Source organism: Excalfactoria chinensis, chromosome 2, assembly GCF_039878825.1.
Source record: "Excalfactoria chinensis isolate bCotChi1 chromosome 2, bCotChi1.hap2, whole genome shotgun sequence".
In the NCBI taxonomy this organism is placed as follows: domain Eukaryota; kingdom Metazoa; phylum Chordata; class Aves; order Galliformes; family Phasianidae; genus Excalfactoria; species Excalfactoria chinensis.
The window spans coordinates 2853957-2864944 of NC_092826.1; the positions used below are offsets into that span (position 1 = coordinate 2853957).

The following is a 10988-nucleotide window of genomic DNA, read 5'->3' on the forward strand; positions in this document are numbered from 1 at the left end:
TTGTTATTGAAACATAAAAAAAATAAAACAGCCAAACCCAAAGTAGGTATTTATTGCACTGTAATATCCACCAGTGTGTAAGGCAGCAGCACTGCTACACAGTGCACATAGTCCTATTACTTTTTTTTTCTGACTGAGAGGTCAGCTTTTCAACTCTCATTTTCTCTATCTCTGCTAAAACCAAGTTATGCAGCCAAAAATTCCCTTTAAGAAAAACACGCAGTGTACAGTTACAGCTCCCTTAGCTGAAAAAGCTGGAGTTTTATGCTAACCACACTGTGCATCTTCTGTGGGCTTTTTTAAGGATTATCAGCTCTACCTTCTCTAACACGTGAATGAGAAGTCAAGGGTTTCCATTACCTTTTACAGCTCTGATTTGCTTGTTTTATATTTAAAATCTGCTGCAAGGTGAAAGTCTGGTATTTCCCCGTGGCTCTTGGCAGATTTTCAGGGATAGTGAAATAATAATGATACGCTGAATAGGTACTGAGTGATTTGCACGCTAAGCAGCCTTGGCTACTTACTCAAGTGTTTAAGCATCTATCTCCTTGAAATTGTCTTTTCCTGCAACCAGATATATTTTAATCTGAGTCAGCATTTTTCTTTCTGGTAGTTAATCCAAGCTGAAAGTCAAATGTCTGTAATTCTCTGCGTTCCCAGAGGAACATAAGGTTTGCCAATTGGTGCAAGCTCATCAGGTCTGTTGTGTAGTCTCTATTAGTCTCCAGCACACGACATCTTATCTGGCCAGTGTTTTATGTCTCTCATTTCTGTGTTAGCTCGAATGCTTCCAAGAATAATGCAGCTTATTCATAAAGTTCATTATTGCTCTCTTTCCTCCATACTGCAGGACTTGCCAAATGTGACTGGGAGCTCTGTCTCCCTAGGGATAGATTAGCAGTGACTGCATAGGCCAAAAGTTATGTGGCTTGTTTCAAGGCAAGTGAGACTCTAGTCAGTTGCCTGTGCTGTTTGGGGGAGGTAAGTGTGCACTTTATGGCTAAAATGTTAGCTCACACCTGAGCACAGAGGGATTAAAGCACATTTAAAATAATTAGAAAAAAAATAAATAAAATTAAAAGAATGTTCAGATTGTCTTGGAGCACTCTGAAGGTGATGTAAGAAAGAGAAAATATGACCGTGTAACCAATGGTGCCTCTGTGTTTTCACATAATGGCTCCAAATTGCCTCCATTGCTGTAGAATTCTGATTTTAAAGGTGCAATGAGAGGGCTGTCCCTGCTTATCTTTGATAGCAGCTTTTGTCTTTCACCCACTTGACAAAGAATGTGCAAAATATTCACCTTTTTGTTCGAAGTGGCAACAGGAGGAGAAATCCTGTCCTAAAATGCCAGAAAATCTAACATGTCTGTGCTGTATTCTCCTTTTCTTAACTCCGATAAGTAGCAGAATATCTCACTGTTAACCTAAAGCACCTCTACACCGAAGGCTGCCAAAGCTGCCTAAAAAGCCCCAAATTGTCTTTTAAAAATAAAGAGATAAAGGAAAGGGCTGCATCTTGTAGTTCAGCATAACTAGTGTAATGTAGATGGAGAAAGACCTGTGCTATTTTCTTGGTCATTCAGTGCCATCTGTTTAATGTCACTTAGATTTAGATTATTCATTTCTGGCAACATTCTAGGCAACAAAATGAAGTGATAACCCTTCTGCCACTGATTATCTCACTTTGAGCTTCACTCATCTGCATTTCTGTGTTAGAATCATAGAATATCCCCAGTCCAAAGGGGCCCACAAATATCACAGAATCATGGAATGGTTTGGGTTGAAGGGACCTTTAAGATCGCCTAGTTCCAGCCCCGCTGCTATAGGCAGGGATACTTCCCTCTAGACCAGGTTGCTCTAAGCCCCATCCAGCCTGGCCTTGAATGCCTCCAGAACTGGGGCAACTACAGTGTCTCTGGGCAGACTGTTCCAGTGACTCACCTCCCTCACAGTCAAGAATTTCTTCTTAATATCTAGTCTAAATCCACCCTCTTCCAGTTTAAAACAATTTCCCCTTGTCCTCAAGGATTACTGAATCCAGATCCTAGCTCCTCACAGGACCACTGAAATAATCAAACCATATTTCCAAGTGTGTTGTCCAAACACTTCTTGAACTCCAGCAGGCATCCTGCCATGACCACTGCCCTGGGTAGCATGTTGCATAAGTATATTTTTCCAGACAAGGTTGTTCAGTTTCTTACTGGATGATCCAAACTGAGAATTTTCTTTAAGTATGATGACAGTGACTCTACAAAAACGATAATATGGACTGAAAACAAGCAAGAATGTTTTACAGAAAGAAAGCATCTTTGAGTTGCGACCTTGAGAGGAAGCAAGACCTTACTTCGAACTCTTTATTGATTCATTTTCTTTCCTCGATTGCTTTTAGATAGTTTTGAAGGAGTTTTTCCTTAAACTTACTCTGATTGGAGAGAAGGATTGCTTGCTTAGTTATATCTGGATGTTACCTTCATATATGTCTTCATATTTCATACCTTTTATTTGTAATGTGTAGAATCATAGTCATTTGATTTGAAAGGTACCCTTAAAGGTCATCTAGTCCAGCTCCCCTGCACTGAAAAGGGGTGTCTACAGCTAGGATAATTTGTGACAATTAGACTGAAAAAAGAACTGTTTTGGTAGACACGTGGGATAACCTATATATCAGATGGTGAAAAATTTGCAGTGAGGCCACTGTTAATAGTCAGTGATCCAAAGCAGAAGGTACAGAAAAATTATTGCAAGCGGTGAATCTCCATGAAGCAAAATAATGGCCAGAGAAAAGCAAATAAAATATCAGTGAGTCTTTGGTGAATAACATTAGCTCCTACATTTGTGCTTCAGTTAGATCCTGTGGGCTCTTGTCAGTATTACTGGAAGTACTTGTCAGAATCCAATTTTCATACTTCGCACAGCTTCAAAATAATTCATTCAGGGTTTATGTCAACTCAACAACTCAAATAATAAGAATTTAGTGGAGGCTGAAAAGCAATTGCATCTTGGAGTAAACAGTGTCATGTTATAGAACTCTGTAATGACTTTTCAATCATACAAAGAAAGGAAGAAGTGTGGTCAATTTACTCTGAAGCAGAGGGTTTTCTCCTTGTTTTAATCCGATAACTTAACGTTCCCGAGATCTGCTAGGTACTTACTTCTGCCAAAGTAGAGCTTGTGTTGTCATTATCTGATACTGCATTTATTCAACACCAGATAATTCAGAAATGCTTGAAGTTTAAGAATCAGTTGCACATTCTTGCCACATCCTCTTGCTATATGCTACAAATAACAGTACTTGATATTAAGGGATTGGGGAAAAGTATTCCCCCCCCTTCCACTCCTTCCTGTACCATCCATTGCATGTCATGCCACAAACCTTGGGCACCTCACCTTTCTGTGAATTGGATCATCTCACAATCCCAAAATTCAGCAAGCACCATTGTGCAGCTATGACTGCTGTGTGCAGATCCTGGCACTGCTACAGAATTCTTAATAGGTCTGCATGGCCTTATTTGATTCCACACTTCAGTTCAGTGAAGTTGGATTAAAGAGGGCTGCTGGGGCACAGTGATGCAGTTAAGAGAATGCATGGAAGAAATATATGACTAGGTGAATATGAAGCAGTATACCATGAACTATGTCATCACTTTCTACCTAGGTTTTATTCTGGAAAAAAAGAAAGGGAAGGGAAGGGAAGGGAAGGGAAGGGAAGGGAAGGGAAGGGAAGGGAAGGGAAGGGAAGGGAAGGGAAGGGAAGGGAAGGGAAGGGAAGGGAAGGGAAGGGAAGGGAAGGGAAGGGAAGGGAAGGGAAGGGAAGGGAAGGGAAGGGAAGGGAAGGGAAGGGAAGGGAAGGGAAGGGAAGGGAAGGGAAGGGAAGGGAAGGGAAGGGAAGGGAAGGGAAGGGAAGGGAGCTCTTGTGTTGTTAGATCTGTCCTATTTTAAGAAGCTGTTGTTAATTTACAGCATTAGGAGAAATGACCAGCAAGACTGAACAGAACAGCAGCTTTCCTGCTGTGAGCATTGTGCACTAGAGAAATGTCTAATATTTCTATAACAAAAAGTGGGTATCGTTTACTTCCCTAGAAAATTAGTGAGAAGGACTGTTTAAAAATTGATAACTTGAACTGTCAGAAAAACATGACTGAAGGCAAAATCTCTTCGTGTCACAGTACCTTTGCACAAAGGCCCAGGTAAAAACATAAGCCTAGAAGATTCACAATCTCAGTAGTGCTGTTCCAAAACTCATCTGGTGTCTGATCAGTTTTAGACTGGGAGATGCAAGACACACTGTGGTTTCTCTTAGAACTTGTTTTGTAACTTTTATCTTTTGTTCATAGTTTTTTCTATCCTGAAAAGGCGTAATTAATCATTAGTGTGTATAATAATATAATGATGACAGACAATTCCTCTGAAACCTTCAGAGGAAGGTGATCAGAAAGGGAAGACATAAGTCCTGAAGCACAATCAAAGAGACTTGTTTTTATGGCATGAACTGCACTCAACTGCAGAGGAAGATTATCCAGAAAGGCTAAATTTGATATGTATGCCCATATGATATGTACGGTGATCTGTTGAATTCTGTACACATAAGAAAGGCATATCAGCTATGTCTGGTAAATCTGAGTGTTTTCTGTAGCTCTTAGAATTAATATGCTCTGTACATAAATCTCCATTCTCTGATATTACAGGAGACTAGAGGCAGAAAAATATGTAAACAAAGTTTCTGCTTTTCTTTCAGCATTAGCTTGAGGATTCTCAGAAACAGAAAACTTAGATCCTCATGTCCAAATTGATATCACCACCGTCAGCCTTGCAGATGAGTTTAGGTTCTTTATCACAAATGAGATGTTGTCAGTGGTCTACTGCTATTATCAGTGATGTGCAATTTATCTGAATGAATGCTCTCAAACAGGGAAGTCCATTAAGGTTAATGTCTGAAAAAGTCTTAATGCCTGTAGAAATTTGCAAAAGTTAGAAGTTATATCATCAAAACTTATTTATGCAGTGTGATGTGTATCATCACATTTTACTAGAGCAAAGACAGAGATCTTACTTGATTCAAAACAACAGGAGATAAGATCAAATTGTTTTTTTCATTGTGGAAGATTTATCTTCCCATGAGACTAGCTGTTTAATTCACAGGAAGAACAAACCAGGCTAAGTAAATAAGCAAGAAGTCTACACAGCAATCCGCAAATGGTGTTTCTCTGCAGCAAAAGAGGGCTGTAGGATGGATCCATAGCTCAGGTCCCTACTGCAGCTTAAAGCCTCTTGGTGACAGCATCTCACCTGCCTGACAGTGTTGTTCCCAGTAAACTGGTTGGTAAGCCTGCATGGCAGAGTAATCTTATCAGTTTGATGGCTGTGGAATCTTTTCTCATTTATCTTTAATTTTCTGCCTTCTACCTTCATGCATGAGAAGAACCAGATTAGGTGTCCTTTCATTGGCTATGAGCGTCATAGCAGTGATTCACTAATGTGGACAGGCAAAGCCTGAAGTCACTTAGGATTCTGCTTGCAAAGTTTCCAAAGATCTGCCCCACTGTTATTTTTAATATATATGTGTGTGTGTTTGTTTTCTTTTGCTAGAGTTTGTAATTTAGTTCAGCTGCACAGACTAACACAAGACTGCATAGTCCATGACTAGAACTCCTAGACTCAGCGTTACTTATTATTACTGTAGCAACTCATAAAGAAACCACTTCATTCAAAATATAAGCATACTACAGAACTTGGAATCTTTTTCAATAACTCATTTTTATCTTTGCTGAACCAGAAACATACATTAAGTTTGTTGGTTCACGGCCCGGTATATCTTGTAGCTAGTTTGTGTCTGGAGATCCTCTTGTTACTCTCAGGAGCCAAGTCTGTAGTTTATCCATTTCTAATTTAAATGTTTTTAGTGATGTTGAATATTTTCCCCAACTGCAAATCAAGATGCATAATTCCCAGTAGCTTCAGAGCCTGCCAAGAGTAATGGCTTGTGCTGGTAGTCGAGTTTGCTTTCATATCAAACATATGGTGCTCTTTATCTGAGTCTTCAGAGAGAAAGCTTGTCCAAAGTCTGCAGGATTTGATTAGGCTGCCTTCTTTCTCTCCCATGTACAAGCGTATGCATACACATACTCTCACTCCTTTATCCCTTCATACACATATGTTTATATTTACACACATACCTTCCTCATAAGGAGGAATGCCTTTAAGGAAGGCATTTGTGAGTGACTGACTTAAAACAGCCATTTACTTATTGATTACATGTACATCAGTCACATAGCTGTTGACTGTTTGGCTTGAATGACTGGGACAGCACTAAAAAATCTAACTTGTTGATACTTCTGTAACAGTAATGTGTGGCTTAGGGAGCTCCAAGGGCCTCCCCTCTACTCAAGAGCCTTTCCCTCAGCACTGTCAAGAAACATATGAAATGTGGTATCCAGTGCTGCGCTCCTAAGGCAAAAGAAACACATGGATGTACTGCTGTAAGGCCAGCAAAGGCCACAAACATAATTATGGGACTGGAGCATCTGACACAGAAGGAGAGGTTGAGAGCTGGAACTGTTCAGCTTGGAGTTGTGCTATTCATGTAAATGTGGGATTGTAACATTTATGGAATTAAACTCTTCAGTACAGTATTCACAAACAGACATAAACTGAAATATAGAAAAATTGGTTTAAAGACAAAACTTTTTTTACTGTAAGACTTTCCAAATGGAAATACATTTTTCCAGCACATTGTGGAATGTCCACCCTTGGGGATATTCAGAATACAACTGACAGAGCTCTGATGACCCTTCTCTGGCTGACATTGCTCTGAGCTACTGGACAGACTGCATGATGCCCAGAGGTCTCTTCCTTCCTCATCCATTCTGTGCTTCTGTGACTTGTCTATACAATCAACAAATTACCGATTGGCAGCTGTCAAAATCTTTCCCCTCTCCTCTCCTCTCCTCTCCTCTCCTCTCCTCTCCTCTCCTCTCCTCTCCTCTCCTCTCCTCTCCTCTCCATTTTTTCTCCCTTCTTCCTCCCTTCCCTTCCCTTCCCTTCCCTTCCCTTCCCTTCCCTTCCCTTCCCTTCCCTTCCCTTCCCTTCCCTTCCCTTCCCTTCCCTTCCCTTCCCTTCCCTTCCCTTCCCTTCCCTTCCCTTCCTTTCCCTTCCTTTCCCTTCCCTTCCCTACCCTTCCCTTCCCTTCCTTTCCCTTCCCTTCTCTTCCCTTCTCTTCCCTTCCGTCACTCTTCTCTAATTCATTACTCCTTTTACTTTTCTCTTTTTTTATTTTCTTTCCACTTTACCTTCAGCCTTTCCTCTCTGGTGAAAGATTTTTAAATGTTAAGAGTGAGCAGAGTGGATGGAAAGTCTATATGATTACTATTCACTGTCCCTTTTTCAGAGCCTTTCAGTATGTCAGCCTCTAGCAAATATGTTTTGGATATTAGAAGAATTTCTATTAGTGAATGTATATGACAACATTTAGGTGTCCTCAGAGTATGTTTCTGCGTCATCCTGAGTATCCCTTTGTAGATAATGCATGTCAATAGCAGCCAGAGAAACCTAAGTCATTCTGAAGTTGATGTTTTTATTCATGTGACCCTCACCCTAAGAATCTACTGCCTGTATTGATTAGAACTGTAATTAGTATAATAGGTGCCCAGAGCCTGGGGCATTATTCTCAGGGGGAGACTTTCACACCTTAAATTACCTGAGATGAACTGAGATAAATGTCATCTTCAGAATACCCTTTATTATTAAAGAGTGTTACTGTTAGCTCTTTGTAGTGTTTATGTGAATACAAGGCATTATCTTCTATGCTTTGTATTGCATGTAGCACAGCACACAAAAGATGTTTCATTTCAAAAGATCATCTAAATAATATTTCACTATGAAAATTTTTAATAATTGGCATAAATAATATGTGCATGTTGGATGGAGGGGTCTGATCTCTGTTCTTTCTTGACAGTCTTGATTTAGAGTAAAGCACAATTTAAACAGGATGCTTCCGAGGCTTTCAAAGTCCACAAAAACATTGTTCTGTTATGGGTTTAATAGTATTAACAGACAATTTTCCCATCTCTTTCCTTTTCTTTGTTACCAAGTAGCCAGATTTTCTAGCATAGCAGATATATGAGCAAAGAAGTGCGAATAGGATAAATGCAACCACTGTGAAGGTTTGTTTCTACTTTTAATGGTGATGTTTATTACAAACAGCCAGAGCTGGCTTATAGGGCAGAAAATGCAAAAACACAATTTGTCTAAGCTCAGATGTCTAAAGTACTCAAAGATATTTAGTGCTCTTTGAGGTCATCCCAGGAGGCTTCTGTTAAAGCAATCACAGAAAAACATGCACTTAAAAAATAGTTATATATATATATATATATAAAAAATCTTCATTTACATTATCTGTTTACATTATTTATTGTAAACTTTTTATTCTGTAGACACCTACACATGATATAGTAGTAGTTCATGCTACCAAATGAAAGGGTCTGCTGGCTTCTTTGTGAAGAATCATAGAATCATAGAATTACTCAGGTTGGAAAAGACCTTGAAGATCATCAAGTCCAACCGCAGCCTAACCAGTAGCCTATCTCTTAAAAAACAACCACTAAACAATACCACAACAACAAACCTCTGCTAAATCATATCCCTGAGTACCACATCCAAGCGGCTCTTAAACACATCCAGGGATGGCGATTCAACCACCTCCTTGGGGAGCCCATTCCAGTACCTAACCACCCTTTCTGTAAAGAAGTTCTTTCTAATATCCAACCTAAACTTGCCCTGGCGCAACTTGAGGCCATTTCCCCTCGTCCTGTCACATGTCACTAGTGAGAAGAGACCTGCCCCACTCTCACTGGGAGAAAAGAGAAATGGAAAACAGATGAATATTTCTGAATGGCATTTACTCTCCAGCAGAGTACATCAATGTCACACTCCAGTTTCTTAGTGTCCTTCAGAGGAAAATGTATTTTCAAAACTAAACTCATTGTCCACCAAGTATGGGAATGACTGGCATTGAAGAGAACACAATATCCACTCATTTATGTGCTATATTACAGTATACTGTTTTCCTTATAAATTCAATTTGTCTCTACATTTATCCTCTCCACCTGTTGCAAAATTATTTTAGACTAGAATAAGTGAAAATATGGTTTTCAGAGAATGTGTCTACTTCACTCTCAACTTCATTTTGGGATCACCTTGAGCAGTCACCCTTCCACTAGAAACAACTTTACATGAGCAAAATCTCTGGGTTCCCATGAATACTTATCAGTTATTCTTGCTTTTGCAGAGTCTGTGATCACCCCGTAAAGTGGAATGGATTCTCAAGGCATTTCACATTCATGCCCGATGTCAGTGTCTGCTTTGCTGATCACGGTGTGTTGAAAGTGCTATAACCAACAAACACCAATTGTATGGAAGAAAAGCTAAGTTTTATGCCATGTATTAATATAATTGTGAATAAGTTTTCCTGCTTTTTCTTTTATTTTACCCTTCATTGAAGACATGTTTTACCCGGCATTTTGGATTTTAACTGTGCCACCTTTGTATATGGGGAATGTTATATTTTTTTTTTTTGCCCCCAGATCTGGTATTGTGTGTTGTAACATACATAGCTAAGAATTTATCTTTGTTGTTTGTGTTTTCAACATGCTCCCAGCTCTGCTCATTAGAAAGTATGAAAGTCAATGTACTCTGTTTGACTCTTCTGTGATTATTTTTGTATATTTTAAATAGAATCCAGCTCATATTCTTGTTTCTGTGCACTGCTGCTTTATAATTTGCTCTGGCAAATATGAGCTAAATTAATTCAAAATTACAGGAGTAACTTACAAACAATCAGCAAGATACTTATTGGATTCTATGACTGTATACTTATTTGATACCACTGTAAGCACAGAACACATTTATTTATAAGAAACACTAGTGAAAGAGCAAGACAAACATTAAGACATATTGTGATCGCTTTTTTGAGAATGATCTGCAATGTGTTAAAAAAGTCAAGCAATGCATCTCATGAAAAATAGAAAATCCTGTATTTTATTTGATCTCATAAGGTTTCAACACGTCCACCATTTGGGATTTGGTTCTGTTTTCATGCACAATATATTCTGCTGAAAACATGATTGAAAATGCCATTTAAATTCATCTTTAAATGTGTCATGTACTATAAATGCTGCTCTCCTCCGGTAAATAAAGCATTTCAAAAGTGGTTTTAATTAAAATGTCATAGGAAGTATTGAAAGGAATTACACAAAATGATGTGTTTTTTATTCTTCGTGAGAAGCCACATCTTTTACCAAAACAGTGTCATGCCATAAAATAAAATAAAATAAAATAAAATAAAATAAAATAAAATAAAATAAAATAAAATAAAATAAAATAAAATAAAATAAAATAGCTCTTAAGGAAATGTGGGTTTGGTTACTATGAAGGTTTGGAAAAGAATAATAAATATTAAGCTAGATTCTTACCTGTGCTTATTTAAACTACATGCTTCCTTACCAAAAAGCTAACACAGTAAAGGCTGAGAGCTGAAAATGCTCAGCAAAATCTTGCGGGTATTTAAGCTCATTCAGGGTCAGAAGTGCAAAGCTTAATTAGGTTTGGGAGGGAAACAAATGTCAGAGTTTTGGGGTTGTTGCCGTTGTTAAGTTTTGTTTGCTTGTTTGTACTCTTTTCATCTATCCAGCAAAGTCAACATAACCGGATCATTATCATATAATTGTTCCAGTTGGAAGGGATCCCTAAAGGTCATCTAGTCCAAACACTTATTGTTAAGAAAAGCATAGTAATAGGATGATAGGTTTTTTTTTATTTCCAAGTTAAGTATTGTTCTGAAATTACAAATGTTACCTGCTTCTCTGCCTTACCACAGAGTGTTTACTGTTGAAGTGGAGCTCCCTGTTTATTTCCAGTATAACCTGTGGGTTGCCTCTATCAGCAAAACTGGCAAATTCTGTAGTGATGAAAATGATTTTCATCAAGTCACTA

General features: G+C 38.6%; 1 protein-coding gene across 8 annotated transcripts in view; it reads left to right on the plus strand.

Moving 5' to 3' along the window:
• The window catches only part of TSNARE1 (t-SNARE domain containing 1), a 444328-nt gene extending 434015 nt beyond the window's left edge, over positions 1-10313 (plus strand). For all 8 annotated transcript variants that reach the window (XM_072329111.1, XM_072329105.1, XM_072329113.1 and 5 more), the window contains one exon: positions 9286-10313. The gene's annotated coding sequence lies outside the window, so the exon portion shown is untranslated. The remainder of the gene's footprint in view (positions 1-9285) is intronic.
• The last annotated feature ends 675 nt before the right edge of the window (positions 10314-10988 follow it).